Below are 16,544 nucleotides of genomic sequence, written 5' to 3'. Positions count from 1 at the left end.
AAACCAAAAATGCATTTATATAATAATTATTAAGGAAATATATACTGTATATATTATATATGTAGTATATATTTATATTTTTTCACAGCAACCGCCAACCACAGTAGGATTCAGGAGCCCGCTCTCAATGAGTGTAGACAGCCTGCTGCCACTCTGCTAATCATCAGATGGGGGGAGGAGAGGAGGCAGGGGGCCCACGTGGGTAAGTGGAGGACCCTCCTGTGATTGGGTAACTGATTAATATAAAAATAAACTGCATAATAAATAAATGTGACTGGTCAATTGTACAGGTCCACGTACAGGTCCACTTCTTGGTCATACAATAAACCATGGACAGACATCTCAGTGGATGGTCAAAATTCAATGTGTTTAGTGATCACAGGTCTTACACACCAGACATTCCTTGTCATGTGATTGAGTCAGAAAAATAACTGACCGGTGCACTAGCCTAAAAAGAAAGAATTCCCTGCCTGTATGTGGATTGGGAGGAGGTTGAAGATCTTCCCTGTAGTAGAACACAGGACAGCCTAAACGGTGTTGGGGGGGGGGGGGGGGGGGCTAGACCAGGGCCCGGAGGAGGGACAAACAGAGGGCCAGGCACTGGGGATAGACGTCCTGCTGGAACTGCTGCAGACCCAGGGTCTCCCCATACATCTGGAGCTTGTCCTCAGACCCATGTTTCATCCACACGGAGAGGCCCTCGTAGTGGCCTCGAGTATGCATTCCTGTAGGTATGATACTTCTGAGGCATGTTGTTGTGTGGTCCTCACCTGCTGTGCAGCTGTGGCTGCTGCAGAAGTGAGCCAGGTGGAGGTGTCCCACCAGAAATGCACTGTCACAATGCAGCCCTATGGCCCCAGAGAATGCCATGGTCTACGGGGAAAGACAGGAGCAGGGTTTGCTTGTTGTTTGTTTCTTGTAAGCTTTTGGAACAATTTCTTCTGTGATGGCCCGAAGGACCTTGTTCAGTCTGTCCTGCTTCTGAGGGAACTGCTCAGTTTCATTCCTCAGCTGGAAGGGAGAGAACAGCCACACACTGTCCCTCAGAACACACTCAGAACACACTGCCATACGTGGACGTTTGGCTCCATCTGGGGGGATGTTTAAGAACTGTTCGTTTCGGAGGATTACCTTTTGTATTTGTACAGTACAGTACAGCATTACATTCCACTAATCCCCTCTCAAACGTAAAAATATTTACCTAATGGAGGCCAATCTCTGATCCCACCAGAGGCACCAGGCTGTTGACAGCAGCCAGAACCTCAGACAGTAGGATCTTGATCCAGGCAGCCAGAAGGCAGGGTTTGATGTCTTCAGCCTTACCGTGTCCGCAGGATGACAGGCCATGAACCACCTGCTCCAGAGTCAATTTCGTGATATCCAATTACGATCTTGTATCATCGCTGCAACTCCCCAACAGGCTCGGGAGAGGTGAAGGTCAAGTCATGAGTCCTCCGAAACAACCTGCCATGCCGCGTTTCTTAACACCCGCACGCTTAATCCAGAAGCCAGCCGCATCAATGTGTCGGAACAAACACCGTTCAACTGATGATCAAAGTCAGCCTGCAGGCGCCCGTCCCGCCACAAGGAGTCGCTAGAGTGTGATGAGCCTAGTAAAGCCGCTCCCGGCCAAAACCTCCTCCAACCCGGACGACGCTGGGCCAATTGTGCACTTCCCTATGGCACTCCCGGTCACGGCCTGTTGTGACACAGCATGGGATCAAACCCCAGGCTGTAGTGATACTGCAACACTGCAATGCAGTGCTTAGACCGCTGCGCCACTCGGAAGGCCCAGCCAGTAAGATCCAGGGTACCACCCCACACCTGCTACAGAGTAGGTCAAGACCTAGGGAAGGAGGGAAGGAATCAAGGAAGGAGATAGCATACTGACATTTACTAATGCAGAAATAATGATTTATAAAAGGTGAGCAGACTATTAAAAAATATGATCTATTAACCTTATAAATTATTTATTAAAGGCGAGCAGACTATTAAAAATTATGATCTATTGACCTTATAAATGATTTATTAAAGGGCAAAACAAAAATGGCAGTAAAACAGCAGTGATTGACAACGTTATTGGTAATAAATAATATTTGTATGACTACTATGAAGATTTGGGCCATACCTTCTACAGTATGCGAGCCTGACTGCTGCTGTCCCCCTGTAGGGCCTCCAGCAGCTTGTCCAGGGTGAGGGCCACATGGGCCCTGTATGTCCACTACCACTCAGGGCCCCCAGCACCAGGCCCACCTCACAGCCCGCACTGAGGGAGAAGGGGAGGAGAGGAGGAGGAGAAGGGAACATGGTAGGGAGTACATTGTTGAAGGCTTCCCTCATACAAAAATTCACTTGAACTGTTGAGTAAATGCAATAACACCCAAAGTCACTCAACGTCACAATACCAACAATCATCATAACATAACAAAAACAAAACAAAACAGACACATCACATCTCAAGAGTCAATTCTGACACACACAACAAACCCACCCTCTCTCCACACCCTCCACCCCATGGCAGACCCCCCTACCTGAGGCTCTCCTGGTGCAGGCACGACAGCAGCATCCCAGGGCCAGAATGGAACAGGACGGCCTAGGAGTCGTCTGTGTTGGGCGAGCTGGGCAGCCCTGCCCTCAGGGTGGCTAGGACCTGGGGGCACTGTCTTTGTGCCAGGCCACCAGCACGGGCACCACCAGGAACAGGAGTGGGCAATGGCACTACCCGTGTTCTCCTCTGAGTACGACCGCTGAGATGGGAGGGATGGGAGAATGCTATAATTCGATAATTAATCTTTTTTTTTATTAAACTTGATTTATTTATTTGACAACTAACAATACATATAAAGCCTCTCCAGCCAGACAAAATTATATGCATTAAAACTATAGAGCCTAAAATAGTTTTTCTACAGCCTCTAGATGTCAATAGTATTGTGTTTTATTCCTATAGCGAATAATATAGCAAGATGTATGTGATTGAGTGACGTCTCAATAAGGCTTATAGGAGAGGTAGGTTGCTGTTGTACAGTTGTACAGGACCAGGGAAAGACTTGTCCTCTGGGCTTGTACCTGCTGCCGATACTGCGGAGAGTGTCCTGGACCAAGGCCAGCCAGGTGGATGTGGCCAGGATCTCAGGACACACCTACAGCGCACAACACAGGAGGGAGAGAGTTACAGCAACACCCAGTGAGAAAAGCAGTCCTGCTTCAGTTCATACATGGAATGATGTGGTAAAACAATAAATTCCTTATGGTTTGTGTCACACCCTGATCAGTTTCACATGTCCTTGTGTTATTGTCTCCACCCCCGCCAGGTGTCGCTTGTTATCCCTGGTGTATATATCCCTGTGTTTCCAGTCTCTCTGTGCCGGTTCGTCTTGCATGTTCCAAGTCAACCGGCGTGTTTTTCCCGTGATCCTGCCTTTTTCTATTCTCTTTAACTAGTCCTCCCGGTTTTGACCCTTGCTTGTTTTCTGGACTCTGTACACGCCTGCCTGACCATTCTGCCTGCCCTGACCCCGAGCCTGCCTGCCACACTGTACCTCCTGGTCTCTGAACTGGTTTTGACCTTTAACCTGTCCACGACCATTCTCTTGCCTACCCCTTTTGGATGTAAAAAAATATCAACGACTAAAACCATCTGCCTCCCGTGTCCGCATCTGGGTCTCGCCTTGTGCCCCTGTAGTTTGAGGTATCATTATAAAGATACTCCTTTCCTATATCATGGTACAGAAATGACCAATTATTTACTGACAAATAACATGATCAAATGCTAATTACACAGTAACAACGTTGGCATGAACTACTTGGTTGTTTTTTCTTCATTATACGTCACCACTAGGAACTATTCACAACTAGTATGCCTTGACACCACATCATTTACCCCTTGACACCACATCATACCGCTTGACACCACATCATACCCCTTGACACCACATCATTTACCCCTTGACACCACATCATTTACCCCTTGACACCACATACTTTACCCCTTGACACCACATACTTTACCCCTTGACACCACATACTTTACCCCTTGACACCACATACTTTACCCCTTGACACCACATACTTTACCCCTTGACACCACATCATTTACCCCTTGACACCACATCATTTACCCCTTGACACCACATCATTTACCCCTTGACACCACATCATTTACCCCTTGACACCACATCATTTACCCCTTGACACCACATCATACCCATTGACACCACATCATACCCATTGACACCACATCATTTACCCCTTGACACCACATCATACCCCTTGACACCACATCATACCCCGTGACACCACATCATACCCCTTGACACCACATCATACCCCTTGACACCACATCATTTACCCCTTGACACCACATCATTTACCCCTTGACACCACATCATTTACCCCTTGACACCACATCATTTACCCCTTGACACCACATCATTTACCCTTTGACACCACATCATTTACCCCTTGACACCACATCATACCGCTTGACACCACATCATACCCCTTGACACCACATCATTTACCCCTTGACACCACATCATTTACCCCTTGACACCACATACTTTACCCCTTGACACCACATACTTTACCCCTTGACACCACATACTTTACCCCTTGACACCACATACTTTACCCCTTGACACCACATACTTTACCCCTTGACACCACATACTTTACCCCTTGACACCACATACTTTACCCCTTGACACCACATACTTTACCCCTTGACACCACATACTTTACCCCTTGACACCACACACTTTACCCCTTGACACCACATACTTTACCCCTTGACACCACATACTTTACCCCTTGACACCACATCATTTACCCCTTGACACCACATCATTTACCCCTTGACACCACATCATTTACCCCTTGACACCACATCATTTACCCCTTGACACCACATCATTTACCCCTTGACACCACATCATTTACCCCTTGACACCACATCATTTACCCCTTGACACCACATACTTTACCCCTTGACACCACATACTTTACCCCTTGACACCACATACTTTACCCCTTGACACCACATACTTTACCCCTTGACACCACATACTTTACCCCTTGACACCACACACTTTACCCCTTGACACCACATACTTTACCCCTTGACACCACATACTTTACCCCTTGACACCACATACTTTACCCCTTGACACCACATACTTTACCCCTTGACACCACATACTTTACCCCTTGACACCACATCATTTACCCCTTGACACCACATCATTTACCCCTTGACACCACATCATTTACCCCTTGACACCACATCATTTACCCCTTGACACCACATCATTTACCCCTTGACACCACATCATTTACCCCTTGACACCACATCATTTACCCCTTGACACCACATCATACCCATTGACACCACATCATACCCATTGACACCACATCATTTACCCCTTGACACCACATCATACCCCTTGACACCACATCATACCCCGTGACACCACATCATACCCCTTGACACCACATCATACCCCTTGACACCACATCATTTACCCCTTGACACCACATCATTTACCCCTTGACACCACATCATTTACCCCTTGACACCACATCATTTACCCCTTGACACCACATCATTTACCCCTTGACACCACATCATTTACCCCTTGACACCACATCATTTACCCCTTGACACCACATCATACCCATTGACACCACATCATTTACCCTTTGACACCACATTATACCCATTGACACCACATCATTTACCCCTTGACACCACATCATTTACCCCTTGACACCACATTATACCCCTTGACACCACATCATTTACCCCTTGACACCACATCATTTACCCCTTGACACCACATCATACCCCTTGACACCACATCATTTACCCCTTGACACCACATCATTTACCCCTTGACACCACATCATTTACCCCTTGACAACACATAATTTACCCCTTGACACCACATTATACCCCTTGACACCACATCATTTACCCCTTGACACCACATCATACCCCTTGACACCACATCATTTACCCCTTGACACCACATCATACCCCTTGACACCACATCATTTACCCCTTGACACCACATCATTTACCCCTTGACACCACATCATTTACCCCTTGACACTACATCATTTACCCCTTGACACCACATCATTTACCCCTTGACACCACGTCATTTACCCCTTGACACCACATTATACCCATTGACACCACATTATACCCCTTGACACCACATCATTTACCCCTTGACACCACATCATACCCTGTGACACCACATCATTTACCCCTTGACACCACATCATTTACCCTTTGACACCACATTATACCCATTGACACCACATCATTTACCCCTTGACACCACATCATTTACCCCTTGACACCACATCATTTACCCCTTGACACCACATCATTTACCCCTTGACACCACATCTACCCTCTTACCCCTTGACACCACATCATTACCCCTTGACACCACATCATACCCCTTGACACCACATCATTTACCCCTTGACACCACATCATTTACCCCTTGACACCACATCATTTACCCCTTGACACCACATCATTTACCCCTTGACACCACATCATTTACCCCTTGACACCACATCATTTACCCCTTGACACCACATCATTTACCCCTTGACACCACATCATTTACCCCTTGACACCACATCATTTACCCCTTGACACCACATCATTTACCCCTTGACACCACATCATTTACCCCTTGACACCACATCATTTACCCCTTGACACCACATCATTTACCCCTTGACACCACATCATTTACCCCTTGACACCACATCATACCCCTTGACACCACATCATTTACCCCTTGACACCACATCATTTACCCCTTGACACCACATCATACCCCGTGACACCACATCATACCCCTTGACACCACATCATTTACTCCTTGACACCACATCATACCGCTTGACACCACATCATACCCCTTGACACCACATCATTTACCCCTTGACACCACATCATTTACCCCTTGACACCACATCTTTACCCCTTGACACCACATCTTTACCCCTTGACACCACATCTTTACCCCTTGACACCACATCTTTACCCCTTGACACCACATCTTTACCCCTTGACACCACATCTTTACCCCTTGACACCACATCTTTACCCCTTGACACCACATCTTTACCCCTTGACACCACATCTTTACCCCTTGACACCACATCATTTACCCCTTGACACCACATCTTTACCCCTTGACACCACATCTTTACCCCTTGACACCACATCATTTACCCCTTGACACCACATCATTTACCCCTTGACACCACATCATTTACCCCTTGACACCACATCATTTACCCCTTGACACCACATCATTTACCCCTTGACACCACATCATTTACCCCTTGACACCACATCATTTACCCCTTGACACCACATCTTTACCCCTTGACACCACATCTTTACCCCTTGACACCACATCATTTACCCCTTGACACCACATCATTTACCCCTTGACACCACATCATTTACCCCTTGACACCACATCATTACCCCTTGACACCACATCATTTACCCCTTGACACCACATCTTTACCCCTTGACACCACATCTTTACCCCTTGACACCACATCTTTACCCCTTGACACCACATCATTTACCCCTTGACACCACATCTTTACCCCTTGACACCACATCATTTACCCCTTGACACCACATCATTTACCCCTTGACACCACATCATTTACCCCTTGACACCACATCATTTACCCCTTGACACCACATCATTTACCCCTTGACACCACATCATTTACCCCTTGACACCACATCATTTACCCCTTGACACCACATCATACCCCTTGACACCACATCATACCCCTTGACACCACATCATTTACCCCTTGACACCACATCATACCCCTTGACACCACATCATACCCCTTGACACCACATCATACCCCTTGACACCACATCATACCCCTTGACACCACATCATTTACCCCTTGACACCACATCATTTACCCCTTGACACCACATCATTTACCCCTTGACACCACATCATTTACCCCTTGACACCACATCATTTACCCCTTGACACCACATCATTTACCCCTTGACACCACATCATTTACCCCTTGACACCACATCATTTACCCCTTGACACCACATCATACCCCTTGACACCACATCATTTACCCCTTGACACCACATTATACCCCTTGACACCACATCATTTACCCCTTGACACCACATCATTTACCCCTTGACACCACATCATACCCCTTGACACCACATCATTTACCCCTTGACACCACATCATTTACCCCTTGACACCACATCATACCCCTTGACACCACATCATTTACCCCTTGACACCACATCATTTACCCCTTGACACCACATCATTTACCCCTTGACACCACATAATTACCCCTTGACACCACATTATACCCCTTGACACCACATCATTTACCCCTTGACACCACATCATACCCCTTGACACCACATCATTTACCCCTTGACACCACATCATACCCCTTGACACCACATCATTTACCCCTTGACACCACATCATTTACCCCTTGACACCACATCATTTACCCCTTGACACCACATCATTTACCCCTTGACACCACATCATTTACCCCTTGACACCACATCATTTACCCCTTGACACCACATTATACCCCTTGACACCACATTATACCCCTTGACACCACATCATTTACCCCTTGACACCACATCATACCCCTTGACACCACATCATTTACCCCTTGACACCACATCATTTACCCTTTGACACCACATTATACCCATTGACACCACATCATTTACCCCTTGACACCACATCATTTACCCCTTGACACCACATCATTTACCCCTTGACACCACATCATTTACCCCTTGACACCACATCATTTACCCCTTGACACCACATTATACCCATTGACACCACATCATTTACCCCTTGACACCACATCATACCCCTTGACACCACATCATTTACCCCTTGACACCACATCATTTACCCCTTGACACCACATCATTTACCCCTTGACACCACATCATTTACCCCTTGACACCACATCATTTACCCCTTGACACCACATCATTTACCCCTTGACACCACATCATTTACCCCTTGACACCACATCATTTACCCCTTGACACCACATCATTTACCCCTTGACACCACATCATTTACCCCTTGACACCACATCATTTACCCCTTGACACCACATCATTTACCCCTTGACACCACATCATACCCCTTGACACCACATCATTTACCCCTTGACACCACATCATACCCCTTGACACCACATCATTTACCCCTTGACACCACATCATTTACCCCTTGACACCACATCATACCCCTTGACACCACATCATTTACCCCTTGACACCACATCATTTACTCCTTGACACCACATCATTTACCCCTTGACACCACATCATTTACCCCTTGACACCACATCATACCCCTTGACACCACATTATACCCATTGACACCACATCATTTACCCTTTGACACCACATCATTTACCCCTTGACACCACATCATACCCCTTGACACCACATCATTTACCCCTTGACACCACATCATTTACCCCTTGACACCACATCATTTACCCCTTGACACCACATCATTTACCCCTTGACACCACATTATACCCCTTGACACCACATCATACCCCTTGACACCACATCATACCCCTTGACACCACATCATACCCCTTGACATCACATCATTTACCCCTTGACACCACATTATACCCCTTGACACCACATTATACCCCTTGACACCACATCATTTACCCCTTGACACCACATCATTTACCCCTTGACACCACATCATTTACCCCTTGACACCACATCATACCCCTTGACACCACATCATTTACCCCTTGACACCACATCATTTACCCCTTGACACCACATCATACCCCTTGACACCACATTATACCCCTTGACACCACATCATTTACCCCTTGACACCACATCATACCCCTTGACACCACATCATACCCCTTGACACCACATCATTTACCCCTTGACACCACATCATACCCCTTGACACCACATCATTTACCCCTTGACACCACATTATACCCCTTGACACCACATTATACCCCTTGACACCACATCATTTACCCCTTGACACCACATCATTTACCCCTTGACACCACATCATTTACCCCTTGACACCACATCATACCCCTTGACACCACATCATTACCCCTTGACACCACATCATACCCCTTGACACCACATCATTTACCCCTTGACACCACATCATTTACCCCTTGACACCACATCATTTACCCCTTGACACCACATCATTTACCCCTTGACACCACATCATTTACCCCTTGACACCACATTATACCCCTTGACACCACATTATACCCATTGACACCACATCATTTACCCCTTGACACCACATCATTTACCCCTTGACACCACATCATTTACCCCTTGACACCACATCATTTACCCATTGACACCACATCATACCCCTTGACACCACATCATTTACCCCTTGACACCACATCATACCCCTTGACACCACATCATTTACCCCTTGACACCACATCATTTACCCCTTGACACCACATCATACCCCTTGACACCACATCATTTACCCCTTGACACCACATCATTTACCCCTTGACACCACATCATTTACCCCTTGACACCACATCATTTACCCCTTGACACCACATCATTTACCCCTTGACACCACATCATTTACCCCTTGACACCACATCATACCCCTTGACACCACATTATACACCTTGACACCACATTATACCCCTTGACACCACATTATACCCCTTGACACCACATCATACCCCTTGACACCACATCATTTACCCCTTGACACCACATCATTTACCCCTTGACACCACATCATACCCCTTGACACCACATCATTTACCCCTTGACACCACATCATACCCCTTGACACCACATCATTTACCCCTTGACACCACATCATTTACCCCTTGACACCACATCATACCCCTTGACACCACATCATACCCCTTGACACCACATCATTTACCCCTTGACACCACATCATTTACCCCTTGACACCACATCATTTACCCCTTGACACCACATCATACCCATTGACACCACATCATACCCATTGACACCACATCATTTACCCCTTGACACCACATCATTTACCCCTTGACACCACATCATACCCCTTGACACCACATCATTTACCCCTTGACACCACATCATTTACCCCTTGACACCACATCATTTACCCCTTGACACCACATCATTTACCCCTTGACACCACATTATACCCCTTGACACCACATCATACCCCTTGACACCACATCATACCCCTTGACACCACATCATACCCCTTGACACCACATCATTTACCCCTTGACACCACATCATACCCCTTGACACCACATCATACCCCTTGACACCACATCATTTACCCCTTGACACCACATCATTTACCCCTTGACACCACATCATTTACCCCTTGACACCACATCATACCCCTTGACACCACATCATTTACCCCTTGACACCACATCATTTACCCCTTGACACCACATCATACCCCTTGACACCACATTATACCCATTGACACCACATCATTTACCCCTTGACACCACATCATACCCCTTGACACCACATCATACCCCTTGACACCACATCATTTACCCCTTGACACCACATCATACCCCTTGACACCACATCATTTACCCCTTGACACCACATTATACCCCTTGACACCACATCATACCCCTTGACACCACATCATTTACCCCTTGACACCACATCATTTACCCCTTGACACCACATCATTTACCCCTTGACACCACATCATACCCCTTGACACCACATCATTTACCCCTTGACACCACATCATTTACCCCTTGACACCACATCATTTACCCCTTGACACCACATCATACCCCTTGACACCACATCATACCCATTGACACCACATCATTTACCCCTTGACACCACATCATTTACCCCTTGACACCACATCATTTACCCCTTGACACCACATCATTTACCCCTTGACACCACATCATACCCCTTGACACCACATCATTTACCCCTTGACACCACATCATACCCCTTGACACCACATCATTTACCCCTTGACACCACATCATTTACCCCTTGACACCACATCATACCCCTTGACACCACATCATTTACCCCTTGACACCACATCATTTACCCCTTGACACCACATCATTTACCCCTTGACACCACATCATTTACCCCTTGACACCACATCATTTACCCCTTGACACCACATCATTTACCCCTTGACACCACATCATACCCCTTGACACCACATTATACACCTTGACACCACATTATACCCCTTGACACCACATTATACCCCTTGACACCACATCATACCCCTTGACACCACATCATACCCCTTGACACCACATCATTTACCCCTTGACACCACATCATACCCCTTGACACCACATCATTTACCCCTTGACACCACATCATTTACCCCTTGACACCACATCATTTACCCCTTGACACCACATCATTTACCCCTTGACACCACATCATTTACCCCTTGACACCACATCATTTACCCCTTGACACCACATCATTTACCCCTTGACACCACATCATTTACCCCTTGACACCACATCATTTACCCCTTGACACCACATCATACCCCTTGACACCACATCATTTACCCCTTGACACCACATCATTTACCCCTTGACACCACATCATACCCCTTGACACCACATCATTTACCCCTTGACACCACATCATACCCCTTGACACCACATCATTTACCCCTTGACACCACATCATTACCCCTTGACACCACATCATTTACCCCTTGACACCACATCATACCCCTTGACACCACATCATTTACCCCTTGACACCACATCATACCCCTTGACACCACATCATACCCCTTGACACCACATCATTTACCCCTTGACACCACATCATACCCCTTGACACCACATCATACCCCTTGACACCACATCATTACCCCTTGACACCACATCATACCCCTTGACACCACATCATTTACCCCTTGACACCACATCATTTACCCCTTGACACCACATCATACCCCTTGACACCACATCATTTACCCCTTGACACCACATTATACACCTTGACACCACATTATACCCCTTGACACCACATTATACCCCTTGACACCACATCATACCCCTTGACACCACATCATACCCCTTGACACCACATCATTTACCCCTTGACACCACATCATACCCCTTGACACCACATCATACCCCTTGACACCACATCATTTACCCCTTGACACCACATCATTTACCCCTTGACACCACATCATTTACCCCTTGACACCACATCATTTACCCCTTGACACCACATCATTTACCCCTTGACACCACATCATTTACCCCTTGACACCACATCATACCCCTTGACACCACATCATTTACCCCTTGACACCACATCATTTACCCCTTGACACCACATCATACCCCTTGACACCACATCATTTACCCCTTGACACCACATCATTTACCCCTTGACACCACATCATACCCCTTGACACCACATCATACCCCTTGACACCACATCATTTACCCCTTGACACCACATCATACCCCTTGACACCACATCATTTACCCCTTGACACCACATCATACCCCTTGACACCACATCATTTACCCCTTGACACCACATTATACCCCTTGACACCACATTATACCCCTTGACACCACATTATACCCCTTGACACCACATCATACCCCTTGACACCACATCATACCCCTTGACACCACATCATACCCCTTGACACCACATCATACCCCTTGACACCACATCATACCCCTTGACACCACATCATTTACCCCTTGACACCACATCATACCCCTTGACACCACATCATTTACCCCTTGACACCACATCATACCCCTTGACACCACATCATTTACCCCTTGACACCACATCATTTACCCCTTGACACCAGATAATTTACCCCTTGACACCACATTATTTACCCCTTGACACCACATCATTTACCCCTTGACACCACATCATTTACCCCTTGACACCACATCATACCCCTTGACACCACATTATACCCATTGACACCACATCATTTACCCTTTGACACCACATCATACCCCTTGACACCACATCATTTACCCCTTGACACCACATCATTTACCCCTTGACATCACATCATTTACCCCTTGACACCACATCATACCCCTTGATACCACATCATTTACCCCTTGACACCACATCATTTACCCCTTGACACCACATCATTTACCCCTTGACACCACATCAGTTACCCCTTGACACCACATCATTTACCCCTTGACACCACATCATTTTCCCCTTGACACCACATTATACCCATTGACACCACATCATTTACCCCTTGACACCACATCATACCCCTTGACACCACATCATACCCCTTGACACCACATCATTTACCCCTTGACACCACATTACACCCCTTGACACCACATCATACCCCTTGACACCACATCATTTACCCCTTGACACCACATCATACCCCTTGACACCACATCATTTACCCCTTGACACCACATCATACCCCTTGACACCACATCATTTACCCCTTGACACCACATCATTTACCCCTTGACACCACATCATTTACCCCTTGACACCACATCATTTACCCCTTGACACCACATCATTTACCCCTTGACACCACGTCATTTACCCCTTGACACCACATCATTTACCCCTTGACACCACGTCATTTACCCCTTGACACCACATTATACCCCTTGACACCACATTATACCCATTGACACCACATCATTTACCCCTTGACACCACATCATACCCTGTGACACCACATCATTTACCCCTTGACACCACATCATTTACCCTTTGACACCACATTATACCCATTGACACCACATCATTTACCCCTTGACACCACATCATTTACCCCTTGACACCACATCATTTACCCCTTGACACCACATCATTTACCCCTTGACACCACATCATTTACCCCTTGACACCACATTATACCCATTGACACCACATCATTTACCCCTTGACACCACATCATACCCCTTGACACCACATCATTTACCCCTTGACACCACATCATTTACCCCTTGACACCACATCATTTACCCCTTGACACCACATCATTTACCCCTTGACACCACATCATTTACCCCTTGACACCACATCATTTACCCCTTGACACCACATCATTTACCCCTTGACACCACATTATACCCATTGACACCACATCATTTACCCCTTGACACCACATCATACCCCTTGACACCACATCATTTACCCCTTGACACCACATCATTTACCCCTTGACACCACATCATTTACCCCTTGACACCACATCATACCCCTTGACACCACATCATTTACCCCTTGACACCACATCATACCCCTTGACACCACATCATTTACCCCTTGACACCACATCATTTAACCCTTGACACCACATCATACCCCGTGACACCACATCATACCCCTTGACACCACATCATTTACTCCTTGACACCACATCATTTACCCCTTGACACCACATCATTTACCCCTTGACACCACATCATACCCCTTGACACCACATTATACCCATTGACACCACATCATTTACCCTTTGACACCACATCATTTACCCCTTGACACCACATCATACCCCTTGACACCACATCATTTACCCCTTGACACCACATCATTTACCCCTTGACACCACATCATTTACCCCTTGACACCACATCATTTACCCCTTGACACCACATTATACCCCTTGACACCACATCATACCCCTTGACACCACATCATACCCCTTGACACCACATCATACCCCTTGACACCACATCATACCCCTTGACACCACATCATACCCCTTGACACCACATCATTTACCCCTTGACACCACATCATTTACCCCTTGACACCACATCATTTACCCCTTGACACCACATCATTTACCCCTTGACACCACATCATTTACCCCTTGACACCACATCATTTACCCCTTGACACCACATCATACCCCTTGACACCACATTATACCCATTGACACCACATCATTTACCCTTTGACACCACATCATACCCCTTGACACCACATCATACCCCTTGACACCACATCATTTACCCATTGACACCACATCATACCCCTTGACACCACATCATTTACCCCTTGACACCACATTATACCCCTTGACACCACATTATACCCCTTGACACCACATCATTTACCCCTTGACACCACATCATTTACCCCTTGACACCACATCATTTACCCCTTGACACCACATCATACCCCTTGACACCACATCATTTACCCCTTGACACCACATTATACCCATTGACACCACATTATACCCATTGACACCACATCATTTACCCCTTGACACCACATCATACCCCTTGACACCACATCATTTACCCATTGACACCACATCATTTATCCATTGACACCACATCATACCCCTTGACACCACATCATTTACCCCTTGACACCACATTATACCCCTTGACACCACATCATTTACCCCTTG

The 16,544-nt window shown here is 46.6% G+C and overlaps 1 pseudogene; it reads right to left on the bottom strand.

Annotated features, from left to right (window-relative positions):
* Positions 1-558: 558 nt before the first annotated feature.
* Positions 559-16,544, bottom strand: part of LOC129864734 (focadhesin-like) — a 57,409-nt pseudogene continuing 41,423 nt past the window's right edge.

This window comes from Salvelinus fontinalis, chromosome 11 (assembly GCF_029448725.1).
Source record: "Salvelinus fontinalis isolate EN_2023a chromosome 11, ASM2944872v1, whole genome shotgun sequence".
Classification (NCBI taxonomy): Eukaryota; Metazoa; Chordata; class Actinopteri; order Salmoniformes; family Salmonidae; genus Salvelinus; species Salvelinus fontinalis.
The sequence above is the reverse complement of the archived record's forward strand: the minus strand, read 5'-3'. Positions and strand labels throughout refer to the sequence as shown.